The following is a 22,007-nucleotide window of genomic DNA, read 5'->3' as shown; positions in this document are numbered from 1 at the left end:
TGGGCAGTACAAAGACCGTGCTTCAGACGTCAGAGCAGATCCAACAAGTCAGACAGAGGTTGTTGACCGCTCAGAGCCGACAGAAGAGTTACGTAGACAGGCGCCGGTCTGAGCTTGAGTTCCAGGTCGGCGACCTTGTTCTCCTGAAGGTCTCTCCTTGGAAAGGAGTGATTCGATTCAGGAAGAGGGGCAAGTTGGGGCCCCGATATATTGGTCCTTTCCGTGTGATCGCGAGGGTAGGCCGGGTAGCCTATCGTTTGGATTTGCCAGCAGAGTTGGGGTAGATTCACGACACTTTTCATGTGTCGCAGCTGAGGAAGTGTATAGCCGACGAGTCGGCGATGGTTCCATTAAAGGATATTCAGGTGGATGCGAGCCTGAATTATGCTGAAAGACCAGTGGCCATCAGAGATCGGAAAGTTAAGGTTCTGAGGAGCAAGGAGGTACCTCTGGTGTTGGTTCAGTGGCAGCATCGGAAGGGGTCAGAGATGACCTGGGAGCCAGAGCGTGAGATGCGTGAGCAGCATCCGGAGCTATTTGCAGAGCGAGACTTCGAGGGCGAAGTCTAGTTCTAGTGGGGGAGAATTGTAACAGTCCGGATTTCCAGGTATCTTTTATTCATATATTTTTGGTATTTTGTGAGGAGACTCGGCGAGTTGGAGCTCAGACTCGCCGAGTAGGATCGCAGTTCTGGATACGGGTTCGCGCCTGGACTCGGCGAGTCCAAGGAATGGACTCGGCAAGTCCGCGCTATTTAATGAAACCCTAATTTCCCGATCCTAAGCCCTATATTAAGGACCTTATGTCCCTTCATTGCGGCTACCTTGTCCTTGAGAGCACCTAAATAGCTGAGAGTTGTTGTGAGTGAGATAAGAGGCCATTATTCACCAATTTTGTGTGTATTTGCAAGAAAGGAATGGGGAAATCAAGCTAGGAGAGTTGGGGAGCTTGGATCTACTTCCATTTCGTCAGAGGAAGCTTATTGAGGTATCATTCAGAGCTTATTCTCGTATTTTTGTTGATATGGTCAAATCTAGGGTTTCTTCATGCCTTGTTTGCCTTGTATTTGGAGTGTGAGAGGCCCCATGGGGATATGGTACCTAGATCTGGACCTTAGCAGGTCCAGAGAGTCCCAAATACCATGCTTTATGTTGTCCTTTTGGGTTTGGAGACTAGGGTTGCCATCTTAGAGGTCATTTCTCCAAAAAGAGCCTTGTAGGTGTTGCATGGTAGCCAAGACTGTGACTTTACGTGATGAATGAGCTTAGGAGGGCCAGATCTATGAGTTGATGGAGCGGATCTGACCTCAGAAGCGAGATTGAGTTGATGCATGGCATGGACTCGCCGAGTCCGAAGAACAGACTCGGCGAGTAGCATGAAGATTGTCCTTAACCACTCAGCGAGTGGTCTTGCCGAGTTAAGGGTTGACTCAGTGAGTCAGGGAGAGTTAGAGAGGGTTGACAGGTGGACTGAGTCGAGCTGCAACTCGCCGAGTTGTTCTTGAGACTCAGCGAGTTGAGTCGTGGTGGCCCCGCGATTCATGCCAGGTAGGACTCGTCGAGTTAGGGGTGTACTCGACGTGTCAGGAGGGGATCCTAGAGAGTCAGTGAACACGTATAGACTCGCCGAGTCGCCATAGTGCACTCGCCGAGTCCGGTCAAAGTTGACTGTTGACTGTTGACTAGAGTTGACCAGTGTTGACTTGATAGGGGTAGTCAACCTTAGTGGTAAAAGTTTTAATTAGAGATATATGATGTTATAGGAGGATTATAGCTCGGAGGATCGAGCACGAGTGATTTCTGGGATTCACCAGTTATCGAGATATACGAGGTGAGTCTTCTCACTATATTTTACCTTGAGTAGGTAATTAGAGTTATGTGACAGAGTTATGTGTATGCTATATGTATGGTATGTGTTGTACTGCATTCTGTCTATGTGATTTATGTTGTGCATGCTTATAGAGTTGGAACCGAAAGGTTCCCAGAGTTAGAACCAGTGGGTTTACAGAGTAGGGTCTACGGACCCACAGAGTTATAGCCTCGAGTGGCTAATATGTGTTATGTGTGGTATTTTGGGGAACTCACTAAGCTTTGTGCTTACAGTGTTAGTGTTGTTTGTTTCAGGTACTAGTGATGACCGTAGGAAGGCGCCGACTTGATCTGTACACACGCATGGGATTTTTATAATATGTGATCTTGGGATTTTGTATGATATGGATTGGAGTTTTAAACTTGATGTTTTATGAAAATTTAAATGAAAATGCTTTTATACTATGCAAAAAATTATTTTGAAATTCACGGTGTTACATTACGACTAGAATAGAGTAGCACCAACACATACTTACGAACCTAATTTACAAGGTCTTGTGAGCGGTATGAACTCTACTTACGACGATCCGTCCCTTGCGATGCCTGAGGCAAAGTCGATGCACCTTGCAGTTCTGTCAATCAATGCTTGGCTGCAATCCTCCTCTCTTTGAATGTCGTGTGTCTACCCCGTTACTCTCTTGCCTCTGCCCGAGTGGTGATAAGGTCCTAAACAGAGAGTTAGTCTCTGAAACAGTAGTCTCTTTCTGATTCTTGGGTACGTGAGACAGTAGGGTCTATAGTAGCGCGCAGTTTCCGAACTCGAGTTGTAGTCTACCTGCTTTAATCCCCGATGTTCGCGATCTGCCGGGTCTTCGCCGGGAGGGCTCTGTCAGTCGGTACCCCGTGGTTGAGGTCATAGCACCCTCGTTGGTCTCCACATGGTGGTTGTTGTCATTGTTGTCGACGTTCAACCCTCGATCACGATTGCCTAATGGGGCACAAGTTTGATGTAGTCGAAACGGTTCGCGGAAACCCTTGCTATGCATGGAGGATTGATTACCTCCGGTTCCGCTTCTGATTCTCCTCATAACCATTCACCATTTCTCGGGTTCATATTGGGAAAGTAGGGGTCGTCCGGTAAGTAGGATCTTGCTATGTTGTACTTGCGAGAATAAGAGTGGAAGAGATAATTACTAGGCGTCTAACTCTATAATTAATTACTTATAGGGGTGATCCTTATTAGTTACTTCTATAATGACATAGTTCATACTAATTACATATAACAAGATATGATAGACCTTCGAATAAGTGATCCTACCCTAGATCCACATCCAAACAAGGAAAAGGAAGTAAGGCAATGACCACAAATTTTATGTCTATGATTTCTAAGTTATATAATATCTTAGGGTATCCACTTAGGGACTATAGACCTATTGTCAAGGATCTATTTAGTTTTCATATAAATTATGATATCACAAAATACTCCTATAGTATTTTAAACTCGTGTTCTGTTCTAATGTTCTCATTGTGGTAGTGTTGGTAAGTTTTTAGACTTGTTGCCATATCACAACCATTCTTGGGCATGTGCTAATCACTCCTCGGACCAGCATAGTTGATCAGGTTATGCCACTCCCAAGACTGACCATACATCCCCGAGCTTACCTGTGATATCCAACAATCATTACTTTTGTTTTGTTCTAGAACGATGCATGTATACTTTTAATTAGAAAATTATTTATTTCTAAAAGTATACTTGTTTTGAAAACATTAAATCAGAGACTTTAGTCCCAATGCATTTATAGTTTGTATATCTTATGTGGTTCGATATACTGAGTTCACTATAAACAATGCTCTGATACCAATCTATCACACCCCCAAACCAAGGATGGCGGAAACGTCCGGGGGTGGAGGACTTCATGTAGAGTATCACAACAACGAGTATAATAGTGCTCAAAGTAAATACAACCATCATAAATATAATTGAAAAAGTTACACCAAAGTATATGTTTACATGATTCAAATCAATTACATTATGATACAAAATGAACTGTTTGACGATTTATCATCCCATCCTCAAAACGTTGTTGATTTCCTGTTTCACTGAATTCCTGAGAATACAAGTAGTTTAGAAAAGTGTCAACACAAAGGTTGGTGAGTTCATAAGCTTTTGACAGTAAGAGTTCAAAAATCCATCTTTGTAAAGAGATGTATGTTGCCAAGAAAAATCCAGTATTTTCCTTATAAAAGTTATGTGGTCCTAAATACCAGGACCGATAAAGTACAAGTATTTGTCATACTTAAAGATATAAAAGTGGTTTCAAATTGGCGTAAAACCCTTTCTGATTTCAGAAAAAATCTCGTAATGAATGGTGTGTAGTCTTAAATACTAAGACTGAAAATATACAGCGATATTTGTAATTGATATAAAAAGTGATTTTAAATGAATATAAAACCCTTTTTAATATGAAGACGTACAAGTATTTTTCCATACTTAAAGTAATTTCTGAGAGCTAAATCGACATAACTCGCTAATTTAAAGTTAGAACGCGTAAATCTTATGATTTGTTAATACCACATGTGAGCTATCATAACCATACTTGACTTAGACGGCCTCGTAATACGACGTTCTTCAGGCGTCGGAATTGTTATGACACTTGTCACCTCAGACCTGCCGGTCTAGCTGTTGCAAGCAGCTCTGGTGTGGGTTTGTCAAGCCCAATATAGATCTATACACAACTATCACATTCTCCCTACAAGAGATTCTAGTTACAATTTACAAGACTTTTGGAATTGGTTACTTTGGAAGTAACCCGAAGCGAATGACTCACAAATTTATTCATTAACAAATTTACGTGAACTAAACTGAAAACTTTTGATAAATAAGTTTGAAAAGTAAATGATACATAAACTATACCTATTATAGTTTATCCAAAACGTTTGTAATGTATAAGAACTCTTTTATGAAAACGCATTTGTGTTATGAATTCATAAACTATGCTCATTATAGCTTAATATACGTGTTCTAAATGAATGAATAATCTTATCATGAATGACTAAGTTTTAGTTTATGATGATAAACTAACATGGAAACACATTCAATACTTAGATCTTATTGTTATACACTTTGCTCAACATAATACAAAGTGTTATGAAAGTTATATGCTGTTAACTAAATTTAACATTTCTGCGCTGTTTTAGAAAAGTCATAGAAAACGCATACGAAGTCGAAAACTAAATCCGTAAATTTTAGGAGTTCCCAAAATGTGTCTAGTTTACTCATAATTTTTATCATGATTTTTAATAACCTCCAACTTGGGTAAAAAAGTCCATAATCACAGACTGGTCCTGGTTGGTGTTTGAAATGATAGACAGTTTTATAAAAATCACCATAAATTGTAGAAAAATCGTGTGGAGATGTGCAAGTAGTCATTTTAAAGCTAAGAAGTGGAACTACTTGCACCTAAAACAGTTTTGAAAACTAAAATGCTTAAGTTGTCCAAAACAGTCTGTGAATGGAGTTGAACTTTTCTGATGAAGGCTGTTAGAAACGTTTAGTTTTCTTCTTGGTGTTTTACTTGTATTCCCCCCCCCCCCCCCCCTAAAAACTTGAGAAAACATGAAAATGTAGGGGTATGAACTCACCTTGAGTGATTTCAATAGATAAGTGTTGAAGTAGAGAAGTGTTCAACCCAAGAACACTTGAAGAATCACTTGAAGATTCGAAGATCTAACACAATTATGACGGAGTTTGTGTAAGATATCCATGATTTGAGTAGAAAGAAGTGAAATAATCCATGATTTGAGTAGAAAGAAGTGAAATAATCATAAGGAGAATGGATTTTGCTTACCAAATGTGGAGGAAAAACCCAAGATCAGCCCTTGAATCTCGAATTCTAGAGAGAGGAAGTGAGAGAGAAAAGAGTTTGATCTTTTTGGTGAAAAGAGAGAAAATGAGAGAAGTGAGGAGAGAGGAGACTTTTCTAGCCTTTGGCCAATTGTGTGGTTGGAAAAAGGTGGGAAAAGTACAATGAAGTGACTAGATAAGGGCTGATGGGGAATAGTGACATGGAGTGGGTATGGGAGGTTGCTTGTGTCATAAAATAAAGGAAAGTCAACACTCCACCTTTGTACTTCACCCAATCTTTTGGATAAGGTTTTATCCTTAAAAACGTGATAATTTAATAATTATTGGTCCTTATATGTTAAAATAAAGTTTTGGGTGAAAATCCCACATTAAAACAATTAAAAACGAAGCTAAAATGAAGTCGTAGTCGAAAACCGGGAGAAAAAAAGGACTTCCAGCGAGACCTCTCAGTCCTAGGCCGAGGTTTGGTCCCTAATGATGCTAGGCGCGAAGCGAAGGAAACGAAAGCAGCAAGAAGTGAAGGCTCGGTCCGAAGGGTCAGAACCGAAATGGACCAAAGCTTCGGGTTCAGGTGGTGCATGCGAGGTTCGGGCCCGAGAGGACCCTTCGGGTTCGGTTCTCAACAGGTTCGGGTTCGGCTCAGGAGGGTTCGGTCCCTAAGAGGACTTTCGGCCCTAAGAGGGGTTTCGGGTCCTTAAGAGGGGTTTCGGGTCCTCAAGCCTATTTTACTCGTTTTTACCCTGTTTCAAGCCGTTTTTGACCCGGTCAAGGGTCGGAATGACCCGAATGACTTCAAAAAGTTACGGAAATTTTTGAGAGAGATTTGGGAGAGATTTCACATACTTGGAGAGATTTGGGAGAGATTTCACATTCATGGAGAGATTTGGGAGAGATTTGACATTCTTGGAGAGATTTCACATACAAAGAGATATTTGGGAGAGATTTCACATTCATGGAGAGATTTGGGAGAGATTTGACATTCTTGGAGAGATTTCACATACAAAGAGAGATTTGGGAGAGATTTCACATTCTTGGAGAGAGTTGGGAGAGATTTGACATTCTTGGAGAGATTTCACATACAAAGAGATATTTGGGAGAGATTTCACATTCATGGAGAGATTTGGGAGAGATTTCACATAGAGAGGGATAGAGTGAAAACGATTGAGAGAGGTTTCATTTGTGACCTTTTTGAGTGTCTGGCTTCGCAATGTAGGGTCCGTAAACCACGTTAAGCCTTGTTTAAGGATCTTGCATACTCCTAATGAGTATGCAACATTGGTTTATCGGTTTGGCTTGCCACGTACCACAGTTTTAGGTTAAGTAGATCTAGATTTACGCACTTTTCGATTTATGATCTCTCGTTAGAATAGCGAGTTGTCTAGTAAATACATAACGGAAGCCCTCGTACACAAGGGTTAGTTGAGTTGACCGGTTTGACTTGTTGACTTTAGTTGACTTTGACTTGACCGAAAATTGACGGTTGTCACAAAATCCTTCGCCATTTGCCCCTCATTGCCACATTTGTAGCAAATCCCTGCCCGACATGATTCCTTGTGACTCTTGCCGCACTTGCCACAAGTGTGGCCCTTTTGGCCCCCAACTCTCGCATCAGCAGGCTTTGCCCGCTCCATTGCCGACTGCGACTGTATCGATCTCCTGTCTCTACCCCGGGACTCCTCGTCCTCTCTGGTCTATAACTCTAGCTCAATCTCCCTCCTCAAGGCATTGGTCTGAAGCTCAACCAATGTCCGGTATGACGAGTTCTCCATGAACTCTCATATATCCCTCTTCTATATGCTCAGATATCGGCTCACACGTTCCTGCTCAGTAGAAACGTGCTCCGCGCAAAACAACGCCCTCTCATGGAACATCCTCAAGATCTCAGTCACAGTTTTTGTCTTCTGCTTGAGAGACATAAACTCCTGGGCTAACCGTTCATTCTCCACCGGGGGAACATACTCGTCTCGGAACAACTGCGTAAATCTCTCCCAAATCACTGCAACATGATCTATAGGAGTAAAGCTGGCTGTCACAAACTTCCACCAATCCTTCACTTCCAAGTGAAGTTGCTTCATCGCAAACCAAACTCACAATTGCTCGAGGGGTGAGCATGTATAAAAACACCCCTAAATGTCGGAGATCCATCTCATAGCAGCAATTGGATCTTGAGTCCCATCAACCTTTGGTGGCTTCATGTTGCTGAACTCCTGGAACAACAATGAGTCACCTCCCTGTGGCCTAGCAACGGCTATGACTGCGGTGGCTGCAGCAGCAACAGCCTCAATAGTAGCAGCATATCGCTCATCGAATGTCTCAATCAATGTGGTCTTAATAGACCCAAACATCTCCGGTATCGCCTCTCGAATAGCTGCGACCTCCTCTTCATGAATGATCCTGCAGATCTCCTCGTCACTAGCACTACCGCCCTCGGGGTTGTGGCATGTACCCACCATGATGTCTTTGAAACACAACACAAAAATCATCAGAGACTCGCTCGTGCATACTCTCACTCGATTTCCCGCCCCTACATGCTCCTTAGTACCCTAAGGATTCTTACTTGGGCTGCATACAAATCCGGTGTTTTTAGTAGTACGGGCCCAATACCACCTTCCACACCAACCTGTAGTCACCCTAATTCCTCCTCCTAGGATCCTAATTCACAAGTACTCTATCTCTCACGAATAACATATTAATCTCTTAGTAGACCCCTCATATTCTCATCTTGGCATGTCACCTAGATTATCCATCGACTTAGAACTCTTTCTAAGTGATTCCTGCTAGATACTCCTACTCAGCATATACTGAAGGCAAATAACAGATAACAACAATTCCTAGTCTAAGGCATCCCAAATTAGGCAAATCTAGCCCTAAATACTAAATACCTAGCCTATCCTCTAGCATGGAATCCTAACATCTCATAATGATCTCAAATAAGTAAGGACATTTTGGGAAATCACCGTTCGGGCTCTAGCTGATTGTACACACTACTCCAACTCGTTTTTCTCTTTAAACTCTTTCTCATTTTAGAAAAATCATTTCTTTTGAAAATCTTTCTCAAATCCTCAGTTTGAGTCTAGACACACCCGAAGGTACATCCGAATCCCTCAAACCAAGGCTCTGATACCAACTTGTAACACCAAAAATTTTCAAACAAAATTTTCATTTTAAAAATCACATAATTCTTATAAACACAATTCAAAATTCTCCAAAATGACAATTTATCAAAAACACATGTTCATAAACTGATTAAACAAAATCCATGATCCTCTCAACATAACTCCATCACGTGTATACAATTAAGCCGACGCCTTCGCGTGATCCTGAGAAGTACCTGAAACACATAAAACATAACATGGTAAGCACGAAGATTAGCGAGTTCCCCAAAATACCACACATAATTCATTAGCCTCTCATGGCTATACCTCAAATAAGACCCTCTGGTCGATGTGTCTCAGTGGAACCCTCCGGTCCCACAACTCGGGTGGACCCTCCGGTCCGAACTCAGTAAAGCTCAGCATAATACACAACATAAATCACAAAGACATAATGCACGATATCACAATACGAAATATAAGCACACAAGCCCCTCCGGTCACACAAAATTACCACTCAAGGTAAGTATAGTGAGTAGACTCACCTCGTAAGCAAGCAAATAAACCTCGTACACAAATCACCGATCTACCCTCCGCCTAACACACATATGATAGTTATCTCTAATTAACACTCCAATTACAACTCTAAATAAACCAAATGCTATTTTCTCTCTCTAACTTTTGGGATGGGTAAAAGACCATTTTACCCATCCATGGTCCCCATGATCCTTGTCTTGACCAAACCCTAAAGTCAACACTTGAGTCAATAGTCCATGTTGACCCGACTCATCGAGTGCATCTATGTGACTCCTCGAGTCTCCTCGTTCCTTCAGAAATGTTGCAAAAATCCCACTTAACTCGTCGAGTTGTCTCACCAACTCGCCGAGTTACTCATGTCCAGACTTGTCGGGGAAAACCCTAGCCGAATCGTCGAGTCAGCTCACCAACTTGGTGAGTCCCTTCATCGGATGTTCTCATTCAGATGTTTTAAGGCAAATTTACAACCCCAAACTCTAGATCTAGCCTCCCAAGGATGAGATACCATGTAAAGCTACAAGCTTTATGTCTATGCATGGCACTTAGGGCTTGAAATGACAAAACAAGTTCCATTTAGGGTCTTAATCATAAAAGCTCTTTTATTAGCTGGATAAAGCTGGGACCTTTGGACTCTAAGGACCTTACAAGGTCCATATCTGAAGTCTTAATCTCTTGGTAAGCTCAACACACTCATAGCCTCAAGGAAAGATGGAATAAGCCTTAAAACTCCATAAAATGAGATCTAATCAAACTAATGTTCAAGGTGGAGACTTTTTACCTTCAACAGAAGCTATAGATGAAATAACACCAGATCCAACAGTCCCTTCTTGTCCCTTGCTTTGATACTATTCTCTTCTCTTCCAAAAGTGTACTAAAATGCCCAAAGATTAGCTCTCTTTCTCTCTTATATCAATATGGACGATTAGGGTTTCACACAGGGGAGTAAGGTGGCTGGTGAGGTGGAAATGAGGGCTTAAGCTCCTTTAAATATGACCAAACCCTATAAATTTAGGGTTTCCTCTCACATCTCGAATTCATCGAGTTGGTCATAAAACAACCTACGTGGCCAATCCGTCTCTACTCGTCGAGTTGCTCAATCAACTCATAAATAAATAAATCAATATTAAATCTGGGTGTCGGGATGTTACATATTAGATGATTGAGAAGCTTTTAAAGGAACATACTTGTAATCACTCTTAGTTCATATGATGGGACAGGTATAAATCTCTTTACATATGTACTATCTAAGTGTCCCTAGAAGCATGCTATTGCATGTTGTCTGAAGCCTCGACGACTCTATGTTGAAGCCTTAATGATTCGATAATACCAATAGTTTCTTCCCAGTTAGGCTGCGAATTCACATAAGTCATGAGCTACGTCATTCTTCTCACATTGAGTAAAGAATTAGCTGCTTGGTCACTTTCGCATAGCATAGTGTGACAACTGTTAAAATTCAAGTCGGTTCTAGATTTGACTAAACTTAGTTGCACGTATAGGCACGACACATACTAGACTTAGTAACTAGAAGCTAAGTTAGAACCTAGTAGAAACTTGGAAACGGATAGAAACAATGGATAATGCACTTAGATTTCACATTGATATGTGAATTCCACAACTACTTAACTGTAGAGACTATCCATATTCGGGTCACTCTTTGACTCGAACACCTTTTCATGAATCATATACACACATCATGCACTTTACCTAGTGGTATAAATTAGGTTCGAGTCTCGTAGGATCTTAAGGTAAATTTGAAGACTAGGAGTAGTATACTTGATTCCTCAATTTCGCTTGAATCTCGAAATCACTACATAGAATGCCAATAAACCGGTAAAAATAAATTACAAATATTATTTTTAACTTGAATAAGAGTTCTGAAACTCTAAAATAGTTTGAAGTCTCAAAATTTAATTAATTTTGATATCCAAAGACTTACAAACTTCTCAAAACCCTTAAAAGCCCTAAAAACACATATTTATAAACTTTAACCTTAAAAATTATATAAAAATAATTATGAAAATTATAAAATTATTTTATAATAATTAAAATTATGAAAATGCATTCAAGGAAAATAAAGTTTAAATTATCAACATTTATTCCTAATTATCAAGTTAAATCAATACTTTTATAAAAGAAATCATGGCTTAATGCATTACTTATATAAAAAAAAATGGGAAAATTTATAAAAATTGAGAGAAATTTATATAAAATAAATGGAAGAGATGGGGAGCCTCTCTCCTCATTGAAAAATTCAGATCTCTCTCCCCATATCTCTCTTCCTCCCAACATACATAATAACTTTTTCAACCTACACACTCCATCTTCTTTACTTTTCTCTCTCAGTCTTCAATTCCTCCAACAGTATTTTCTCTCTTCCTCTCTCTATAACCATGAAATCTTTCCAGAAAATGAAGCCAAAAACACTCCTTAAACTCTAAATCTTCATCATTTGAAGTAATATTGAAGGTAATCACAAATTTTCTTTCATTTTACTTCACTTTTCCTTCAAGATTTGCTATTTTTCTTGCACTTTCTCCTTCTTCTACTCCATTCTATGGTAAAATCATGAAAATTTGCTCACACTCATGGTTTTGATGATGGTGGTGGTAGATTTTCACCAAAAACATCTTGCATGTTACAAAATGGTGAAGATCCATGACCTAAATCTAAGTCAAAATCATGGAAATGCACTTTTCTACAAGTTTTGGTGGAAAATCACCACATGCACCCTAAGTTTTCTTTTCAAAATGATTTTTGACCATTTAAAACTTATGAATGGCCTTCAAAAAACCATGTATGTGATGATCTTCGAGCTTAGATGCTTGATGATCAAAGTTTGTTGTTAAAAGCTTTCAAATATCTTCATGAAGGATTTATTCCCAAATAAATATCTAAAACTTATTTTGTGATCAAATCTGTTTTTTCCCAAAATTCCATCAACAAAATGAGATGTTCCACAAATTTTCAGAAAATAATTCATTTTCTCGAATTATTATAATTATTGCAAGAAAATAGGGCAATAATTCATATAAAATATTTTTTGAGATCTATAAATCCTAGAAAAATTCGTGGATGACCCTTAAAGTGAATGATAACAGCTAAGTGAGTTTGATCAATTTTTGTTACTGTTTTATATGGTTTTGAATTTTTTTTTAAATTCAAATAAATCATAAAACCAATTTAAGGAAGGTGAAAAAGGTATATAATAATTTTTGTGGCTCCTACCCTATGTTTAAGACTCAGAAATATATTTTCAGAATTTTTCATAATGCATTCCTATTTTTCTCCGATTTTTGTATGTATAATGGACTAATAATGGGAAAAATAGTTCTACTCATCTAAAACTCATGAACATTTATCTGAAGATCTTATAACATATTGGAACTCCAAATAAAAATTTGTATGATTTTTATGTTCATTATGCTATTTTTCTTCTATTTTCTAAGATTAAATATACTTAATTCCACAAAATCGGATTGCAGTAGATAAAAACCACCTTTGGTATTTTTCCCAGATTATTTATACTGAAAGTGAAGTTTACAAAAATTTTGGTAATTTACTTTAATTGTTTAATAATTACTCTCCAATTAATGATTATTTAAGAAGATAAAACAAAGAAAAATAGAAAGATTAATTGAAAAATATCTTTTATATCTTTCACAGCTTCTACATGTATAATAATAGTGTTACAAAATGTTTGGCAATTTTGGAAACAGTTTTCTATTTATTTCAATTTTTATTAGAATAAATGAACAAAAATCATAAAATTAGGTTAAACAGTTTAGAAATCGATTTTTTTATTTTTTCCAGCTTAAGTATGTCTAATGGCAGTATCATAAAAATTTTGGGATTTTTTATCATTTGGATTCTATTTTTTCACGAATTTATATTGTTATGAAGGCTTAAAATTTTGTATAGATAGTTAATCATATCAAAAATTCAAAGGAAATTTTATGGAAGACCCCTACTGTATTTAAAAAGAAAATGCAAAGTTTGACAATTTTTGGAAACTGTTTGATAATATTTTGGATTTTTAGGAGCTTAAAACACCTTTAAATGTGTTGAAATACTCTCAATTAACATTATAAAAATCTGGAAATTAATATCCAAAATTGTCTTAATCACATGAGTTATAAATTTTCACCATTTCAGAAAAATGTTTGTAACTTATCAATATTAAATTTTGACACAATATTAGCATAATTCTATTGTAGTAGTAAGTATATTAACATTAGATTTCAACTAGAGACTCACTAGCGTATACTATTATTGTAGGATTCGGTAGTGGCATAAGTGGAACTTAGATCAAGGCATCATTTGCATCATCGCAAAGAATTGTGAGTGTTCACGACTCCCCCTATTTTCGGTTTTTAAATGTTTTGGGGTGGGAAAGCATGTCCTAAACTATTTATGTTCGTTGTATTTATTTTGACTCGTATGAAACTTGGTTGCTATGCTTTGTATGTATGTCTATGTTACTTTAATTCATGAGGACTATATCGTGGTTAAGTCCCTGGAATCTCTTGACACAACTCGTTAACTATTTTGAGCCTATGGTTATTATGCTAGCGCTATCAGGAGGTAGACAACTCCTCACTCGCACGATTCGTTTGAGTGCATTTTACCATTTTATTCTCTATGTTTGCGATACACATAGTAGTCAATAGGGCACGATTCGGTCATTAGGCTTGGGTTGTGAACTCATGAATGAAATCTTTATGCACATACGAAACTTGTATTCTCATGTTAGCAACGACACTTGTATACTTATTTTAGCAATGAAACTTGTATACTTATTTTAGCAACGAAACTTTTATGCTTATTATAGCAACAAACTTTGTTTCTCATTATAGCAACGAACTTTTATTACTGGAAACTTATATACATGTTTTAGCAATGAAATTATTTGCTCCTTGTAGCAACGAAATTGATTGCTCATTTTAGCAATGAAACTTGTTTACTCGTTTGAGTAACGAACTTTATCTTCCATGAGAATATGAACATTGCATCTTATTTGGGCAACATACTTTATCTCTCATGATGACAAAGAACTTTGTTTTTACAAACTTATTTACTCATTTTAACAATATACTTTTATTATTGGAAACTTTTATCAAAACTTTGATTTCAATTCATGGAACCAATATTATTTCGTTTATCTGTGAGTACTCACCAACTATTTTTATAGTTGACGCTCGTTTTACATGCTTTTTTAGGAATCATCGAGTAAGTGGCACTTAGGGACACATCACCGTTAGGAGCATTCGCATTTGTTTTATTTCAATTTACATTGTAATTTCTTTTAAAAATTTGTTCAAACCCATTCTAAATTTGTAATGATTTTTAATACAATGGTTGGTGTTATCTTTTAACTTTTGCTATGAAACCCTTTATACTGCCACGACTCGAGTTTCCGCTTTAGTAGGGTGTGACACATAGGTACACTATCTTCTGTATAACCACCTTATACTTTTCTCCACTGCTTTCACATTCACCAATGTAAGCCTCGAGACTCTTAGATATTACCACTGAGGTTTATGGTTACCTAACTTCTGTGTTTATGATCTTCAATTCGGTATCACCACGAATTGAGTGAAACCCAAAATCCAACACTTATTGGAATTGATGGTGAACAATATACACATTCTAGACTATTCACCAAGGACTTAACGAAACTTAACTTTCGTGGTATGTACCAAGAAATCTCTTTTTATTTTGCAAGATCTTAATGAAATGCTTTAGACCTAAGACATTTCTTCCCAAAAGATCCAGTTTTTATTTGCTTGAGATTTCTGCATTTACCCAAGTCACTAAAATAATTCCAAAGCTACCCGTTCAACTGACTACACTGGTCACACGAGTACTTCATCCGAACGTTCGTACTTATATAAAGTTTTGGAGTTTGGTTGAAGATAAAGCCACCCTGTAAGCCTAAAGAAAAGATGTCTTTCACTGTTTCTTAATAAACAAGTGATTGTAATTCAACGGGGATCCATATAGACACTTCTTAGTCTCTCTTGACTTTGAAGGAAGATATCTTTACCCGTGATCCACTATTTTGTGTCTTAATCAATACATCCCTAAAATCCCACAAATTTGTATCGCTTTATTTCTTTATCATTGACACACTCTCGCATGAAGATCCTTGTGATTTTCAAAATTCTGGTTTGTGGCACTCACATTTATTTTCAGTTTTGCAGTTCAACCCAAGTTTACTTAAAAGCGAAAGTTCGTATCTATATATGACAGGTAGAACGCAACTTAAACTGCGAAAGGGTGAAGCTGACGCGAATTTTTCTCATGGATAGGAATTCAAATGGGTGCATGAAAATTTGAACGGACATTTACTTTTACACCACCAAACATACGTTTCTGACGTAACAGTTGTCAAGTCGCGCTTTTGCAGGAGACTTTTCAGTACCCGATACAATCTCTCTCTCTCTCTCTCTCGATTCCTCTCACCAAACAAATGGTATAAAGGGTTTTTTACGCTAAATCTCTCTTTACCACTCAAAAATACTCTAAAAGAATTTCGGCGATCAAAAATCTCTCAACTGATCATCATCTTATTCTTCAAGAAATCATCAATGTTGGGTCCTCTGAAACTCCTTCTGTTAGAACAAAGGGCAATCATTGCTTCTTGCCATCAAACCAAATCAAAACCTGGTGATCGATCTTGATCCTTGCCAGTATGACAATTATCTTCTTCTATTGTTGAATGCCTGAAGTACTCTCCCTTGATTACTGCTCTGACTAAGACAGAAAGCGTTCTGATGTCTCTTCTGTCGAAAGATTACTCTTTTGCATGATATCTCAAAGAAGAACAGAGAACCACTTTTGAAGTTCACAACAGAACAACCTCCATCATCAAATCTCGCTTTTGCTCAATTTTAGGGCTTGCTCAAACAGATGACATGATTGATCCAGAATCTATCACTAACTCAGCCCTATTAGAAATGTTCTACCAAATGGGGTACACGGGATCCCTAACTGCCATTTCAAAGTTTAGGAAACCTAACTTGTCGCCACAATGGAATGGGGTCTTTAACCTAATATTCAAGGCTTTCCCTGAATAGGTAATGGGATCAAATTGCGCCAGCAAGATTTTTATGGCGATCATCTATGGGATTTACATAGAGCTCAACATTGATTTTGGTGTTGTTCTTTGGGCACAAGTTATTCAAAGCACCCTTTCTACTACTTGCCACAGGGAAATATCTTGTGCACGTTTCTGGACTGTCTTTGTTCAAAGGGCAATTGATAGGCTTCAAATTCCGGTTATGCAAGATTAGTTTATGGCTACTATTTCAACCTTTCATACTACATGCAATATTCTTGATGACAACTCCAAATTTGCATTTGTTGGTTCGATCCCTGAAGCCATGCTTCTTGACGTGCCAGCTGTTAGCAAGATTCTTAAAGGTTATCAGTCAATTCCTGTTTCAAGCTTTCGCCCTCTAACTGATGAGATGCGAGCAATATTGGTAGAGGCTAATAAGCCTAAAAAAGGAGTAAAGAAGAAAGTTGCGAAAGAAGGTACTTCAATAGCAACTGCAATCCCCAATAAACAAAAGACAAAAGCTGGCTCATCTGCACCAGCTCCTCCTCCAACTAAGAAGTGAACGATAAGGAAAGCAACTCGTAAGCCCAGATCTCCAACTACCGGTGAAAGCGAACATTTGCAGTCAGACATTCACATTGAAGTGGATGAGCCTATCCAAACTGAAGACACTGCTACAACTTCAAATCCTGAAGTTTCGTAGCCTATTTCTACAAACCCAGAGGTAACCTTTCAGATTCCCGTCTCAGTTTCTATTACTGATGACTTCTTTGATAATGTCTCCGTTCCCTCTCTTACTGCTACTATTTCAACACCAGTTTCCATTTCCCCAAGCCCACCTATCTTATTAGGTGTTTCGTAAACCCCACCTATTCTCATTGATTCTACCACCACACCAACAACAACCGTTGAGACTCCTGTTTCTGTCAAGGCATCTGATGTGGGAGCAGGAGCTTCAGTTTTAACTATCGGTCATTCAACACCTCCTATTTATCCTCTAAGACAAGGTGATTCATATATGTTTTTCGAAAGTGTTGGTTTTGATTTTGAATCTTTCTAGTTCAGTCCCTTCCGAGTTCCGGAGGATAGTGATGATGATGCCCCTGTAACTCAATGACAGTTCAAGGCTATCAACGAGAAGCTAGATTCATTGATTAGTTCTTCTCAAGCTTCATCAAGTGGTGCTTATTCTAATGCAGTAGTTGAGGCATTTTTCCAGTCAATGACAAAAGAACATCAGACAAATCTGGATAAGGCGAATCAATCAGTTTCAGATTCAACTACTATTTGCAAAGAAGTAACTACAAAGGTTGAAAAACTAATCTATGAAGCTCATACCTTTATAACAACCTTACAGACGTCTGCTGAGTCAAATACATCTAAGGGGAATGAGACAATCGCGGGTCTTCGCACCTCACTACAAAAAGAAAAATAAGCACCAGTGCAGGTTCGCACTAATCCACAAATGGATAATGCTGAGTTTCGGACGTCAATGTCTTCAAAAATTGATAAGCTTCGTGAAGATCTGGCAGTTGAAAGTAGAATTATGGACGAACTTGCTGCCAAAACTACGAAAGTCCAAGTTCAAGCTGCTAAAATCACCCACACAAATAAGAGATTAACGAGTGTAAGTCCGAATGAGTTGTTATTAAGAGTTGCGTTGGAGATGTTAATGCTTTGCTCTCCAATCTTCTTGATACTCATGATCCCATTCTTCCAAAATCCATTCGAAGGCATTTGGCTGACAAATTTCGTCCTGCTCTTGCCATGCTTACTCAAATAGAGGGTGTTTCGGAGTCTCTTGTCCTTCTAAAACAAGGGGGAGAATCATCAAAAGAACCTCAACAACCTCCGAAGATCAGTTCTTGTACATCTGGTCACGATGAGCAAAAAATGAAAGTCTCCAATGAACCGAAGGATAATGTAGCTTTGAGTTCAAGAGGCAATGAAAATCTTTTAAGTAACGAGCCTATTATCGATAACAACAAAGATGAAGAGCCTGATGAAAACGAGCTCAAAAGAATAAAGGCACGAGAGGCTGAAATGGATGAACATTAAAGAATCATCCGCGAGGCTGAAGCGAAAGAGCGAGAAGAGCACGAAGCTTAGGTCATTTTGGAAAGTTGAAAGACTTTGTTTCCACCATGGACCTTGGAGCGCATAATTAATGAGGTTGTTGAAAATCACAGCATGCATTGGTTAGAACTTGTAACCTCTTTTGATCGAGAGAATTCGCAGGATTCTTAGTTTGGCATGCCTATCACTCCGCGAGCATTCCTCTTTCGCAATTTTGATGTAATAGAGAATGTTCCTACAATAGATGAGAATGTTGATAAATCTTAGATTGACTTTTATTTATCTCATGCCAAGCCTCAGTATCTTACCTAGAGTGCACAAAAGATTACTGTTGTGAATATCATAGTGCCAGTTGAAACAGGGAGCTTCATGAATATCAAATTCAAAACAACAAGAGGATCCGAAAGTGATGTTCGCGAGGTTTCCTTAACTGATCTGCCACATCTTAATCCCTATGATTGGATTGTTTTATTGCATTTCCTTCTGAGAGATGAAAAGAAGTATGAATCTGTTATGGGGCATATAAAATGAATACTGAAGAGGAAACCTACTACTCCCCTTACTGGAAAAACGAAACGACATTAATAAGATGCAGATGGGTATGATTGAAAAGAAAATTTGGACTGTTATGTTTCATCGTGGTCCAGTAGGTAATGTGCAAAAGTACCTCTTCGCATTGCTTGATAAGCATTTGTTTTCTACAACTTGCTTGGAGTTTATTTTGGACATCAAAGGTCAATGTAAACTAAATGACAAAGTTACGAAGAAGATTTACTCTGATATGTTAAAATGGAACATTGCGTTTCGCATGCATCTTCTTGCAGTCATCCCCAAGCTCTTCAAGACTACAAAGAAGACACAACAGTGAAGAGCCTCTTGCCTCAATGGACGCAAAGGGGGAGATTGTTAGGATCAAGTGTTGTGTCATTATGTTTTATTTAATAGTCCATTTATGTAAATGGGCTTAGGCTTGTCCACTTGTTTTTATTAATTAGGGTTATAGTATTTAAGGTGGATGCATGCACCATGTTTTGTAATCTTGGCAATATTCTTGTAACCCTAAACACACCTCTATAGTGGCAATTCTTAATCGAGTTCTTCTGAGGCTGTGGCTTATAATCATTAAGCATATTTTGAATCATTGTTGTTCTTGTTCATAATTTGTTTTGAATCTAATCGATCTTTCAAAGGTTAATATCCTAACAAGATTCATTTAGGACTTCTCTAAGCTTGTTATACCCCTCACTCATCTGATGAGGAAGGACATGGATTTCAGCCAGGGGCCTGAGTAGCAAGATTGTGACATCCCCATTTTCATAGCCATAAAAGACCGATTTGTTTATGCTTTGTTTTATAAAATCAGAGTAATCTTTTAAAGAAAATGGTTGCGGAATTTGTTCCCAAAACAAGATATGATGATAACTTATCAAAACATTTCTTAAAGAGCATGTATTTTCATTTAATAATAAAACCTCGGGATGTCATGTTCCGATACAGACATATAAGCATAAACAGAACTTACATTCAATTATAGTAATGATTTATATCTCCTTTAAATCTCTCTGTGAAATATGTCTTCGTATCGATACCTGTGATACAAAGAAAACTGAGTGGGTCAGGCTTGGGAGCCTGGTGAGCATATAGGGTTTTCATCCCACAATGTTATATCATATATTTATAAATATAGAACATTCAAACTTGTACAATTTCACCATATAAAGGAAACTCTTATCCCACCCCATCGATCCTCACAATGACACGATCTAAACTCTCGTATCTAAAATTTTCCTCTTTACCTGATCCCTACTCACGGATCTAAAACTATTCTCTTCACCCGATCCATACTCACGGATCTAAAACTAACCTTGTCACCTGATCCATACTCATGGATCTAAAACTAACCTTTTCCCCTAATCCATACTCACGGATCTAAAACTAACCTTTTCCCCTAATCCATACTCACGGATCTAAAACTACCTCATGGTCTGATCCATACTCCCGAATCAATAATTGTACCCAATCCATACTCCCGAAATAGGGAAAATTAACTATACCTTAATCTTGATCTGATCCATACTCCCGGATCAATAATTGTGCCCAATCCATACTCCCAAACTAGGGACAATTAACTTACTCTTAATCCATACTCCCAGACTAATAACAAGTTTTATCTCTTTACCTGATCCATACTCCCGGGTCTAAAACTAACCTCTTGGTCTAATCCATACTCACGGATCTCATCTACCCATGTCCTACCCAACATATTTGTAGATATAAAATACATATACAGTTTAACTCATTTTAAAACTATATAAAACATCTATTCCACACTCATCTCAAATAAACAACAATATTTAAACACATAGCATGTATTTCATGACAAATACTTCATATTTATGTGTTAGAAGAAAGTAACCACACACTCACTTGATCAGAAGATGATCGGACAACACTACGGCTTGTAGAAGTAATATTCTTCGGTAGAAGTTCTTCACAAAAACCGGGCTTCTCGTGGGCAGAGTTTCGGCTCGGGAACCTCACTTCTCAGGATCTTCGGGCTTCGGGACTTGATTCGGGTCTCGGGATGAAACCGGGGTTTCGGGGGGGGGGGGGGGGGGGGGTTAAAATAGGGTTTAGAGGGTGTATCGGGAGTGGGAGAGAAGAGATAGAGCAACCGAAATCGGCCGACCCTCGATTTCTATTTATAGGGCCATTTTTCAGCTCCCACGTCTTGAATTTTAAGTTCTCACGTCGTGAATTCAATAGTAATCAGGTGCGTCATCGCCACTTGCGTCTGTCAGGATCCAGAAGTAATAAATACTGAGTTCACATCGTGAACACTGTATTCACGTCGTGAACTCTGACAGTTTTGGGGTTTCGCGCCCCGAACTTCAGAAATTCATAACTTTCGCATACCAACTCCGTTTTCGATGTTCTTTATATCCACGCGTAGGTGAGATTATGCTCTACAACTCTCGTTTAGACTCCGTTGGCTAATTTTGAATGTATTTTTATTATATTATTTTAGTAGGCCGGGACAGGAAAACTCCATTATAAATTCATAACTTCTTCATCCGACGTCCGTTTTCGCCTATCTTTTTATCGTTTCACTACAATTGACGAGATATTCGATTCTCATTTTGATTGTTTCGGCTAAAAACCGCTCGATCTCAAATCGAGTATTCGGGTTGCATACTGCTAAGCTGAAACTTAGAAAAATCATAACTTCCTCATACGAAGTCAGATTTGGACGTTCTTTTTATGCACGCTCGCGGTTTAATGAAATCTACGAATTTTGTTTAGATCTCTAAGGCTAAATATCGCTCTAACATAAATTCACTATTTACATCGCACTGTGTCGTGCCGGTTCTGTCGCGAAACTTCGACAGGTCATAACTTCTTCATTATAACTCGGATTTCGGCGTTCTTTATATGCACGGAAACCTTGTGACATATACTACAACTTAGTTAAGATTAACCCTTCTAAATAATCTTCCATCAAAAAGTCATTTTTTGATGCTTATTGTCTCTAATTGACTAGCCCAGATCTACGGGCGTTACAAAGATGC

Source organism: Lactuca serriola, chromosome 5, assembly GCF_051521515.1.
Source record: "Lactuca serriola cultivar US96UC23 chromosome 5, Lser_US96UC23_V15, whole genome shotgun sequence".
NCBI classification, from domain to species: domain Eukaryota; kingdom Viridiplantae; phylum Streptophyta; class Magnoliopsida; order Asterales; family Asteraceae; genus Lactuca; species Lactuca serriola.
The sequence above is the reverse complement of the archived record's forward strand: the minus strand, read 5'-3'. Positions refer to the sequence as shown.